The sequence below is a fragment of the Ambystoma mexicanum genome, chromosome 5p (genome assembly GCF_040938575.1).
Source record: "Ambystoma mexicanum isolate Mex_15411 chromosome 5p, UKY_AmexF1_1, whole genome shotgun sequence".
NCBI classification, from domain to species: Eukaryota; Metazoa; Chordata; class Amphibia; order Caudata; family Ambystomatidae; genus Ambystoma; species Ambystoma mexicanum.
Genome location: NC_090930.1, coordinates 742,660,418 through 742,672,800, shown reverse-complemented (window position 1 = coordinate 742,672,800; position 12,383 = coordinate 742,660,418). Strand labels below are relative to the sequence as shown.

Sequence of the window (12,383 nt, the reverse complement as noted above, 5' to 3'; positions counted from 1 at the left end):
AATTTACATTTTTAGATTTTAACTGCAGTAGTTGCTTGTTTTTCATTTTTATTTTTTGTGTACGCATACATCCCTTTTTGTGGGGAGGGGGGAGTGATGTCTGTTTACTTATATTAGCTAATATAGGTCATTTTATGTCCGCTTACAATATGTGTCAGGATTTTTTATGTCGTTTCCAATCAATGTCTAATATCAAGTGGTTTGCAGCAGTCATACAAAGGCACGTAACACCCCCAAAACACCTACATAAGTTAGAAATACTCCAGAAGAGTACTCAGTTTATGAAAAGGCGGTGAATCCCAAATAGAACTGTAAATGTAAGCTAGCAAGCAGACCGTGCACCCCTGTTTGGAACTATGACCTGTGTGTTGCCCTCTATTAACAGAACAATGTAACTGCAGCCCATGTCACATAAAATAGAAAGTAGAGATTATGCAAATTAACTCCCAGAAGAGCCTGGTGTCACCCCAAAAGGTGTCATGCTTTTCACACCAAGAAACATCCACACATAGATCCCTGCGAACCTCAAAAACGTACAGGAAACCCTGTCCAGCGCTTTGCTCCCAGAGGAGATAAGGTTGAAAAACCACCCTATGTTAAAAGTGTCCATAATCCATGCCAGCTGCCCTGTCTATAGAACCTGGCCGTTCGGGGCCTAGGGGCATGAGTGGAAGGGTTTAACCTGCCTGGGTTCTTGGGCATGGTTTCATCATGCCTCAGTTTACAATGGCACTCTGCCACTTTGTCAGGCTTTAAAGAAGCCTGACTCCTGCAGAGCAAAAGATCTGATTATTTCCTTACATGTTTTGTACGTAAGAATGCGGATGGTGCTCTGAGCCTCCTATGGTGGTTATTAAGCATGGTATACATACCATAGCATGTAACTGTGCCTACAAATGGAACATTTTGTTCATTTATTAGGGAGTTGTGAAAATGGCAAAATCAAATTGCCATTATTGACACAGACCAGCTGCCGCTGTCCGGACATTTCGTCGAAAGACATTTCGTCGAAAGACATTTGGTCGACGTAATTTGGTCGAAAGCCAAATGGTCGATTTTTTAATTTATATATATATATATTTTTTAGGTTGTAGTTTAGGGAAAAAAAGGGTTTTTTTTAGAAAAAAAGGGGGTTGGCGGGGACCCCCCCAACCCCCACCCCCCAAAAAAAAAATGTGAAAATAAAAAACAAAAGCAATTCGACCATTTGGTTTTCGACCAAATGGTTTCGACCATTTGTCCTGTCGACAAATTTTTTTCGACGAAATGTCTTGCAACCCAGCTGCCGACTGTTGCTATTGACAGGAGTTCCAGGTGTATAAACTGAGGAGATCACCAGTTCAATTACCTGTGAACGCATTTTGAAGCTCATTCACAACCAGTTCATGCCCGTTCTCTCCATTTTGGCTTTCTGGCTGGCCGAGGGGCCCTTCAGTAATGTTCTTTGCTAACCATTACACCATGGGCCCCTTGCTGGTGCAACCTGACAGAGTTGTAACAGAAATGAGAATCGAGATCTCATGCATCATTTTAACAAACTCATATTCCTAGCCCACGGATATTATGCAAATGTGGATCTGTTTAGTTGGTTGTTGCGCAATAGCAAACTCTTTGCTTTACAGCTCATTTGGATAGGATTCTTCCTCTGGAGGCATAAGATAAAAGAATATTGCATACATTCTCTAAAAGGCGCTTTTTTTGCTGCAATGACGTTCATCATGTCACTAAGTATGTAGGTTCCATGGTGTAATGGTTAGCACTCTGGACTCTGAATCCAGCGATCCGAGTTCAAATCTCGGTGGGACCTTGGGAATTACTGTGTTTGTTTTCCTCTCAGTGTCTTGTTTTAATAGCAATGACGCTGCTGTGTCGCCCACTTTCATAGCATTATTCCCTGGGTGCATTTGAAAAAAGAAAGATTTTCCATGGATGACGCTCTTTAGCCACAATGAAACCCACCACTTTCTGTGGTGTGAAAGACCCATGGTGTAATGGTAGCACCCTGGAGGTTGAATCCAATAATTTGCATTCAAATCTCTGTAAGAGTTTACCATCAGTCGAACCTTTCCCTTATCGTTTATTGTGGATGTCTTCTTTGAAGAAAGGTATGATCCAACTAAAGTAAGTACATTCACGAATGGGCCCTTGGTCGGTACAAACAGTATTTATACACCTCAGGCCTTTTGTGAATTAAGAAAAGTGTGTTCTTCGTTCTATTTTTCATCTCAAACTGATACCTTCATTTTACAAACATGTAAAGACTGTTAAGACGCTTGATTAATATCATTGATTCTGAATGTGGTCGCTTTTCATAGGATTAACCCTTTAACAATTTTGAAAGAGAATGGCGATACAATAGAGCTGCTTTTCCCAAAATGGTATTATTAATGTTGTTGCTGCATCTTCAAGTAAAAAGAGAATCCATTGGGTCACAGATTGAGCATGTTTCTTAACATTGAGTTAAGTTTGAAAATTTCAAATCTTTTATGTATGTTTCCGATGCAGATCTGCCCATCGACTCAGAATGACCTCACTGTTCATACATTTAAAAAAAATGCATAAAGGTTAAGGTGCTAGGCACAAAAGTGGATTTTTATGAAAAGTTATGCCAGAGAGTGAGAGCGAAAATGAATACCCTACACCACTAACCTTATGAATATTACTATCTTTGGCCTATAATTTAAGACAACAAGGAGACAAAGTGTGTTAGAGCAAGAGAGAGGTTCCACCGAGACTTGAACTCGGATCGCTGGATTCAAAGTCCAAAGTGCTAACCATTACACCATGGAACCCTTGTTGAGCAGAGCTTCATAAGGGCAATGAGAATATAGGGCACAGTCAAGATTTTTACTGACCTATAGTAACCGTTTACTGATATTATATCGAAGCAGCACTGTTGCTGTTGGATGCTGTGCAATCGCAAAGTACTGGCTTCATGTCTCATTTGGATCAAATTCTTCCTCTGGAGTCTAATGATATAGGAATATTACATATTTTCTCTGATGTGCTCTGTTTTTCCAGAATGAAGTGCATCATGCTACTGAATATGTGGGTTCCATGGTGTAATGGTTAGCACTCTGGACTCTGAATCCAGCGATCCGAGTACAAGTCTCGGTGGGACCTTGGGGCTGCTTCTCTTTTAGAGTTGCCTTTCATTTGCAGATAGATATAACAGCAATAGCTTTGCTTTACAGCCCACTTTGATGGCAGTCTTCTTTGACCAAAGAATATTAATAGTTTCTGGGGATGACTCTCTTTTGCCACAAAGAAACTGCCCACTCTCATATCTCCAAAGCTCCAAGGCATAATGGCTATTAAACTGGCTTTTGATCTCAGCGATTTGCATTGAAAGCCCAGGAGGCCCCTAAAATCAGTTGAATTGTTTCCTGATAATTTAGAGTTTATTTCTTCTTTCGAGAAAGGTGTGATCCAAATAAAGTAAGTACATTTAAACAAGGGCACTTGATCAGTAAATGCACTACTTTCTAGAACTCATAACTCTTGTAAGTTATAAAAAATTTGCTCTCCATACAGTTTGTCAACTCAAAGAATTACATTTTTTACACATTTAATAAGACCATCAAATTGCTTGAAACATAGGAATGATTGTGAAAGTGAATATGATTCACCAAAATAATTGTATAACATTTTTTAATGTTAATAAAATAGGGCTTTTTCCAATCTTTTCACATCAATGTTGTTTCTGCATGTTCCAGTGAGCAGAGAATCTACTGCACATAGTGTGTACATTTTTCTTTTCATAGAGTTAAGGTTGGACATTATTCATCTGTGGAAAATGTTTCTGAGAGATATCTGGGTGCCCACTCTGATTGACCTTAGGGATTGTACATTAACGATATGTAGTTGCATCACTGTATTGGTATCAGGCACCAAAGTACATTTAAATGGAATGTCGTGCAGAGAGAGTCGACTGAACTTCTGAATATTAACTCTGTTGAATTGTAATTTGAGAAATTAGAAAATGGAGTGTAAGAGCAAGATAACGGTCCCACCGAGACTTGAACTCGGATCGTTGGATTCAAAGTTCAAAGTGCTAACCATTACACCATGGAACCCTTGCAAGATGCACCTGAGAGCGTTGAATCAGAAATGGCAATATAGAGCACATTTACAATTTTTACAGATTCATAGTCCCAATTGACTGATATCATACAAACACAGCGATGTTGTCGATTGACGTTGTGCTATAGCAATCTCTGTGCTTTATAGAGCATGTAGATCAAATTCTTCCTCTTGAGGCATATGATTAAGCAATATTAAATATTGTTTCTGACTGCCTCTGTTTTGGCATAATGAAGTTCAGCATTTGCGGAAGTATTTAGGTTCCATGGTCTAATGGTTAGTAGGCTGGACTCTGAATTTAGTAATCTGACATGTTATAGCTATATTTTGTTTTCCTTTGGGTGTATTGTCATTTTATGCACATAGATTTCCTAGCAGTGGCTGTGATGAATAGTTCAATTTGATAGCAGCTTCCTTTTGAGAATTTGAAAAAAAAAGAATTAAATAGTCTCTCTGGATGACTCTGCTTTGATTTCTATGTGCACATCCCTTTTGCGTTTCAGAGGGATTGACCAACATACACAACAGTGCTTGGAAGACCTCTTCCTCCCTCATGGCATGTAAAGCTAACCTCTCTCCTACCTTGTGTTTTTTTACTTTTTAACTTCCCCTTCCGAGTCATGATCATGTAACTGAATTTACATTTTTAGATTTTAACTGCAGTAGTTGCTTGTTTTTCATTTTTATTTTTTGTGTACGCATACATCCCTTTTTGTGGGGAGGGGGGAGTGATGTCTGTTTACTTATATTAGCTAATATAGGTCATTTTATGTCCGCTTACAATATGTGTCAGGATTTTTTATGTCGTTTCCAATCAATGTCTAATATCAAGTGGTTTGCAGCAGTCATACAAAGGCACGTAACACCCCCAAAACACCTACATAAGTTAGAAATACTCCAGAAGAGTACTCAGTTTATGAAAAGGCGGTGAATCCCAAATAGAACTGTAAATGTAAGCTAGCAAGCAGACCGTGCACCCCTGTTTGGAACTATGACCTGTGTGTTGCCCTCTATTAACAGAACAATGTAACTGCAGCCCATGTCACATAAAATAGAAAGTAGAGATTATGCAAATTAACTCCCAGAAGAGCCTGGTGTCACCCCAAAAGGTGTCATGCTTTTCACACCAAGAAACATCCACACATAGATCCCTGCGAACCTCAAAAACGTACAGGAAACCCTGTCCAGCGCTTTGCTCCCAGAGGAGATAAGGTTGAAAAACCACCCTATGTTAAAAGTGTCCATAATCCATGCCAGCTGCCCTGTCTGTAGAACCTGGCCGTTCGTGACCGTTCGGGGCCTAGGGGCATGAGTGGAAGGGTTTAACCTGCCTGGGTTCGTGGGCATGGTTTCATCATGCCTCAGTTTACAATGGCACTCTGCCACTTTGTCAGGCTTTAAAGAAGCCTGACTCCTGCAGAGCAAAAGATCTGATTATTTCCTTACATGTTTTGTACGTAAGAATGCGGATGGTGCTCTGAGCCTCCTATGGTGGTTATTAAGCATGGTATACATACCATAGCATGTAACTGTGCCTACAAATGGAACATTTTGTTCATTTATTAGGGAGTTGTGAAAATGGCAAAATCAAATTGCCATTATTGACACAGACCAGCTGCCGCTGTCCGGACATTTCGTCGAAAGACATTTCGTCGAAAGACATTTGGTCGACGTAATTTGGTCGAAAGCCAAATGGTCGATTTTTTAATTTATATATATATATATTTTTTAGGTTGTAGTTTAGGGAAAAAAAGGGTTTTTTTTAGAAAAAAAGGGGGTTGGCGGGGACCCCCCCAACCCCCACCCCCCAAAAAAAAAATGTGAAAATAAAAAACAAAAGCAATTCGACCATTTGGTTTTCGACCAAATGGTTTCGACCATTTGTCCTGTCGACAAATTTTTTTCGCCGAAATGTCTTGCAACCCAGCTGCCGACTGTTGCTATTGACAGGAGTTCCAGGTGTATAAACTGAGGAGATCACCAGTTCAATTACCTGTGAACGCATTTTGAAGCTCATTCACAACCAGTTCATGCCCGTTCTCTCCATTTTGGCTTTCTGGCTGGCCGAGGGGCCCTTCAGTAATGTTCTTTGCTAACCATTACACCATGGGCCCCTTGCTGGTGCAACCTGACAGAGTTGTAACAGAAATGAGAATCGAGATCTCATGCATCATTTTAACAAACTCATATTCCTAGCCCACGGATATTATGCAAATGTGGATCTGTTTAGTTGGTTGTTGCGCAATAGCAAACTCTTTGCTTTACAGCTCATTTGGATAGGATTCTTCCTCTGGAGGCATAAGATAAAAGAATATTGCATACATTCTCTAAAAGGCGCTTTTTTTGCTGCAATGACGTTCATCATGTCACTAAGTATGTAGGTTCCATGGTGTAATGGTTAGCACTCTGGACTCTGAATCCAGCGATCCGAGTTCAAATCTCGGTGGGACCTTGGGAATTACTGTGTTTGTTTTCCTCTCAGTGTCTTGTTTTAATAGCAATGACGCTGCTGTGTCGCCCACTTTCATAGCATTATTCCCTGGGTGCATTTGAAAAAAGAAAGATTTTCCATGGATGACGCTCTTTAGCCACAATGAAACCCACCACTTTCTGTGGTGTGAAAGACCCATGGTGTAATGGTAGCACCCTGGAGGTTGAATCCAATAATTTGCATTCAAATCTCTGTAAGAGTTTACCATCAGTCGAACCTTTCCCTTATCGTTTATTGTGGATGTCTTCTTTGAAGAAAGGTATGATCCAACTAAAGTAAGTACATTCACGAATGGGCCCTTGGTCGGTACAAACAGTATTTATACACCTCAGGCCTTTTGTGAATTAAGAAAAGTGTGTTCTTCGTTCTATTTTTCATCTCAAACTGATACCTTCATTTTACAAACATGTAAAGACTGTTAAGACGCTTGATTAATATCATTGATTCTGAATGTGGTCGCTTTTCATAGGATTAACCCTTTAACAATTTTGAAAGAGAATGGCGATACAATAGAGCTGCTTTTCCCAAAATGGTATTATTAATGTTGTTGCTGCATCTTCAAGTAAAAAGAGAATCCATTGGGTCACAGATTGAGCATGTTTCTTAACATTGAGTTAAGTTTGAAAATTTCAAATCTTTTATGTATGTTTCCGATGCAGATCTGCCCATCGACTCAGAATGACCTCACTGTTCATACATTTAAAAAAAATGCATAAAGATTAAGGTGCTAGGCACAAAAGTGGATTTTTATGAAAAGTTATGCCAGAGAGTGAGAGCGAAAATGAATACCCTACACCACTAACCTTATGAATATTACTATCTTTGGCCTATAATTTAAGACAACAAGGAGACAAAGTGTGTTAGAGCAAGAGAGAGGTTCCACCGAGACTTGAACTCGGATCGCTGGATTCAAAGTCCAAAGTGCTAACCATTACACCATGGAACCCTTGTTGAGCAGAGCTTCATAAGGGCAATGAGAATATAGGGCACAGTCAAGATTTTTACTGACCTATAGTAACCGTTTACTGATATTATATCGAAGCAGCACTGTTGCTGTTGGATGCTGTGCAATCGCAAAGTACTGGCTTCATGTCTCATTTGGATCAAATTCTTCCTCTGGAGTCTAATGATATAGGAATATTACATATTTTCTCTGATGTGCTCTGTTTTTCCAGAATGAAGTGCATCATGCTACTGAATATGTGGGTTCCATGGTGTAATGGTTAGCACTCTGGACTCTGAATCCAGCGATCTGAGTTCAAGTATCGGTGGGACCTTGGGGCTGCTTCTCTTTTAGAGTTGCCTTTCATTTGCAGATAGATATAACAGCAATAGCTTTGCTTTACAGCCCACTTTGATGGCAGTCTTCTTTGACCAAAGAATATTAATAGTTTCTGGGGATGACTCTCTTTTGCCACAAAGAAACTGCCCACTCTCATATCTCCAAAGCTCCAAGGTATAATGGCTATTAAACTGGCTTTTGATCTCAGCGATTTGCATTGAAAGCCCAGGAGGCCCCTAAAATCAGTTGAATTGTTTCCTGATAATTTAGAGTTTATTTCTTCTTTCGAGAAAGGTGTGATCCGAATAAAGTAAGTACATTTAAACAAGGGCACTTGATCAGTAAATGCACTACTTTCTAGAACTCATAACTCTTGTAAGTTATAAAAAGTTTGCTCTCCATACAGTTTGTCAACTCAAAGAATTACATTTTTTACACATTTAATAAGACCATCAAATTGCTTGAAACATAGGAATGATTGTGAAAGTGAATATGATTCACCAAAATAATTGTATAACATTGTTTAATGTTAATAAAATAGGGCTTTTTCCAATCTTTTCACATCAATGTTGTTTCTGCATGTTCCAGTGAGCAGAGAATCTACTGCACATAGTGTGTACATTTTTCTTTTCATAGAGTTAAGGTTGGACATTATTCATCTGTGGAAAATGTTTCTGAGAGATATCTGGGTGCCCACTCTGATTGACCTTAGGGATTGTACATTAACGATATGTAGTTGCATCACTGTATTGGTATCAGGCACCAAAGTACATTTAAATGGAATGTCGTGCAGAGAGAGTCGACTGAACTTCTGAATATTAACTCTGTTGAATTGTAATTTGAGAAATTAGAAAATGGAGTGTAAGAGCAAGATAACGGTCCCACCGAGACTTGAACTCGGATCGTTGGATTCAAAGTCCAAAGTGCTAACCATTACACCATGGAACCCTTGCAAGATGCACCTGAGAGCGTTGAATCAGAAATGGCAATATAGAGCACATTTACAATTTTTACAGATTCATAGTCCCAATTGACTGATATCATACAAACACAGCGATGTTGTCGATTGACGTTGTGCTATAGCAATCTCTGTGCTTTATAGAGCATGTAGATCAAATTCTTCCTCTTGAGGCATATGATTAAGCAATATTAAATATTGTTTCTGACTGCCTCTGTTTTGGCATAATGAAGTTCAGCATTTGCGGAAGTATTTAGGTTCCATGGTCTAATGGTTAGTAGGCTGGACTCTGAATTTAGTAATCTGACATGTTATAGCTATATTTTGTTTTCCTTTGGGTGTATTGTCATTTTATGCACATAGATTTCCTAGCAGTGGCTGTGATGAATAGTTCAATTTGATAGCAGCTTCCTTTTGAGAATTTGAAAAAAAAAGAATTAAATAGTCTCTCTGGATGACTCTGCTTTGATTTCTATGTGCACATCCCTTTTGCGTTTCAGAGGGATTGACCAACATACACAACAGTGCTTGGAAGACCTCTTCCTCCCTCATGGCATGTAAAGCTAACCTCTCTCCTACCTTGTGTTTTTTTACTTTTTAACTTCCCCTTCCGAGTCATGATCATGTAACTGAATTTACATTTTTAGATTTTAACTGCAGTAGTTGCTTGTTTTTCATTTTTATTTTTTGTGTACGCATACATCCCTTTTTGTGGGGAGGGGGGAGTGATGTCTGTTTACTTATATTAGCTAATATAGGTCATTTTATGTCCGCTTACAATATGTGTCAGGATTTTTTATGTCGTTTCCAATCAATGTCTAATATCAAGTGGTTTGCAGCAGTCATACAAAGGCACGTAACACCCCCAAAACACCTACATAAGTTAGAAATACTCCAGAAGAGTACTCAGTTTATGAAAAGGCGGTGAATCCCAAATAGAACTGTAAATGTAAGCTAGCAAGCAGACCGTGCACCCCTGTTTGGAACTATGACCTGTGTGTTGCCCTCTATTAACAGAACAATGTAACTGCAGCCCATGTCACATAAAATAGAAAGTAGAGATTATGCAAATTAACTCCCAGAAGAGCCTGGTGTCACCCCAAAAGGTGTCATGCTTTTCACACCAAGAAACATCCACACATAGATCCCTGCGAACCTCAAAAACATAAAGGAAACCCTGTCCAGCGCTTTGCTCCCAGAGGAGATAAGGTTGAAAAACCACCCTATGTTAAAAGTGTCCATAATCCATGCCAGCTGCCCTGTCTATAGAACCTGGCCGTTCGTGGCCGATCGGGGCCTAGGGGCATGAGTGGAAGGGTTTAACCTGCCTGGGTTCTTGGGCATGGTTTCATCATGCCTCAGTTTACAATGGCACTCTGCCACTTTGTCAGGCTTTAAAGAAGCCTGACTCCTGCAGAGCAAAAGATCTGATTATTTCCTTACATGTTTTGTACGTAAGAATGCGGATGGTGCTCTGAGCCTCCTATGGTGGTTATTAAGCATGGTATACATACCATAGCATGTAACTGTGCCTACAAATGGAACATTTTGTTCATTTATTAGGGAGTTGTGAAAATGGCAAAATCAAATTGCCATTATTGACACAGACCAGCTGCCGCTGTCCGGACATTTCGTCGAAAGACATTTCGTCGAAAGACATTTGGTCGACGTAATTTGGTCGAAAGCCAAATGGTCGATTTTTTAATTTATATATATATATATTTTTTAGGTTGTAGTTTAGGGAAAAAAAGGGGTTTTTTTAGAAAAAAAGGGGGTTGGCGGGGACCCCCCCAACCCCCACCCCCCAAAAAAAAAATGTGAAAATAAAAAACAAAAGCAATTCGACCATTTGGTTTTCGACCAAATGGTTTCGACCATTTGTCCTGTCGACAAATTTTTTTCGACGAAATGTCTTGCAACCCAGCTGCCGACTGTTGCTATTGACAGGAGTTCCAGGTGTATAAACTGAGGAGATCACCAGTTCAATTACCTGTGAACGCATTTTGAAGCTCATTCACAACCAGTTCATGACCGTTCTCTCCATTTTGGCTTTCTGGCTGGCCGAGGGGCCCTTCAGTAATGTTCTTTGCTAACCATTACACCATGGGCCCCTTGCTGGTGCAACCTGACAGAGTTGTAACAGAAATGAGAATCGAGATCTCATGCATCATTTTAACAAACTCATATTCCTAGCCCACGGATATTATGCAAATGTGGAACTGTTTAGTTGGTTGTTGCGCAATAGCAAACTCTTTGCTTTACAGCTCATTTGGATAGGATTCTTCCTCTGGAGGCATAAGATAAAAGAATATTGCATACATTCTCTAAAAGGCGCTTTTTTTGCTGCAATGACGTTCATCATGTCACTAAGTATGTAGGTTCCATGGTGTAATGGTTAGCACTCTGGACTCTGAATCCAGCGATCCGAGTTCAAATCTCGGTGGGACCTTGGGAATTACTGTGTTTGTTTTCCTCTCAGTGTCTTGTTTTAATAGCAATGACGCTGCTGTGTCGCCCACTTTCATAGCATTATTCCCTGGGTGCATTTGAAAAAAGAAAGATTTTCCATGGATGACGCTCTTTAGCCACAATGAAACCCACCACTTTCTGTGGTGTGAAAGACCCATGGTGTAATGGTAGCACCCTGGAGGTTGAATCCAATAATTTGCATTCAAATCTCTGTAAGAGTTTACCATCAGTCGAACCTTTCCCTTATCGTTTATTGTGGATGTCTTCTTTGAAGAAAGGTATGATCCAACTAAAGTAAGTACATTCACGAATGGGCCCTTGGTCGGTACAAACAGTATTTATACACCTCAGGCCTTTTGTGAATTAAGAAAAGTGTGTTCTTCGTTCTATTTTTCATCTCAAACTGATACCTTCATTTTACAAACATGTAAAGACTGTTAAGACGCTTGATTAATATCATTGATTCTGAATGTGGTCGCTTTTCATAGGATTAACCCTTTAACAATTTTGAAAGAGAATGGCGATACAATAGAGCTGCTTTTCCCAAAATGGTATTATTAATGTTGTTGCTGCATCTTCAAGTAAAAAGAGAATCCATTGGGTCACAGATTGAGCATGTTTCTTAACATTGAGTTAAGTTTGAAAATTTCAAATCTTTTATGTATGTTTCCGATGCAGATCTGCCCATCGACTCAGAATGACCTCACTGTTCATACATTTAAAAAAAATGCATAAAGGTTAAGGTGCTAGGCACAAAAGTGGATTTTTATGAAAAGTTATGCCAGAGAGTGAGAGCGAAAATGAATACCCTACACCACTAACCTTATGAATATTACTATCTTTGGCCTATAATTTAAGACAACAAGGAGACAAAGTGTGTTAGAGCAAGAGAGAGGTTCCACCGAGACTTGAACTCGGATCGCTGGATTCAAAGTCCAAAGTGCTAACCATTACACCATGGAACCCTTGTTGAGCAGAGCTTCATAAGGGCAATGAGAATATAGGGCACAGTCAAGATTTTTACTGACCTATAGTAACCGTTTACTGATATTATATCGAAGCAGCACTGTTGCTGTTGGATGCTGTGCAATCGCAAAGTA

At 39.6% G+C, this 12,383-nt stretch overlaps 10 non-coding genes across 10 annotated transcripts; 5 read left to right on the top strand and 5 right to left on the bottom strand.

Annotated features, from left to right (window-relative positions):
- The first annotated feature begins 1,735 nt into the window (after nucleotides 1-1,735).
- Nucleotides 1,736-1,807, top strand: TRNAQ-CUG (transfer RNA glutamine (anticodon CUG)). Its single transcript has one exon. It is a non-coding gene; the product is annotated as a tRNA-Gln (tRNA).
- A 913-nt stretch (nucleotides 1,808-2,720) lies between these two features.
- TRNAQ-UUG (transfer RNA glutamine (anticodon UUG)) lies at nucleotides 2,721-2,792 on the bottom strand. Its single transcript has one exon. It is a non-coding gene; the product is annotated as a tRNA-Gln (tRNA).
- A 259-nt stretch (nucleotides 2,793-3,051) lies between these two features.
- On the top strand, nucleotides 3,052-3,123 carry TRNAQ-CUG (transfer RNA glutamine (anticodon CUG)). Its single transcript has one exon. It is a non-coding gene; the product is annotated as a tRNA-Gln (tRNA).
- Nucleotides 3,124-4,004: 881 nt separating this feature from the next.
- On the bottom strand, nucleotides 4,005-4,076 carry TRNAQ-UUG (transfer RNA glutamine (anticodon UUG)). Its single transcript has one exon. It is a non-coding gene; the product is annotated as a tRNA-Gln (tRNA).
- Nucleotides 4,077-6,463: 2,387 nt separating this feature from the next.
- TRNAQ-CUG (transfer RNA glutamine (anticodon CUG)) lies at nucleotides 6,464-6,535 on the top strand. The gene has a single exon. It is a non-coding gene; the product is annotated as a tRNA-Gln (tRNA).
- A 913-nt stretch (nucleotides 6,536-7,448) lies between these two features.
- TRNAQ-UUG (transfer RNA glutamine (anticodon UUG)) lies at nucleotides 7,449-7,520 on the bottom strand. Its single transcript has one exon. It is a non-coding gene; the product is annotated as a tRNA-Gln (tRNA).
- Nucleotides 7,521-7,779: 259 nt separating this feature from the next.
- TRNAQ-CUG (transfer RNA glutamine (anticodon CUG)) lies at nucleotides 7,780-7,851 on the top strand. The gene has a single exon. It is a non-coding gene; the product is annotated as a tRNA-Gln (tRNA).
- Nucleotides 7,852-8,732: 881 nt separating this feature from the next.
- TRNAQ-UUG (transfer RNA glutamine (anticodon UUG)) lies at nucleotides 8,733-8,804 on the bottom strand. The gene has a single exon. It is a non-coding gene; the product is annotated as a tRNA-Gln (tRNA).
- A 2,387-nt stretch (nucleotides 8,805-11,191) lies between these two features.
- TRNAQ-CUG (transfer RNA glutamine (anticodon CUG)) lies at nucleotides 11,192-11,263 on the top strand. The gene has a single exon. It is a non-coding gene; the product is annotated as a tRNA-Gln (tRNA).
- A 913-nt stretch (nucleotides 11,264-12,176) lies between these two features.
- TRNAQ-UUG (transfer RNA glutamine (anticodon UUG)) lies at nucleotides 12,177-12,248 on the bottom strand. The gene has a single exon. It is a non-coding gene; the product is annotated as a tRNA-Gln (tRNA).
- Nucleotides 12,249-12,383: the final 135 nt, after the last annotated feature.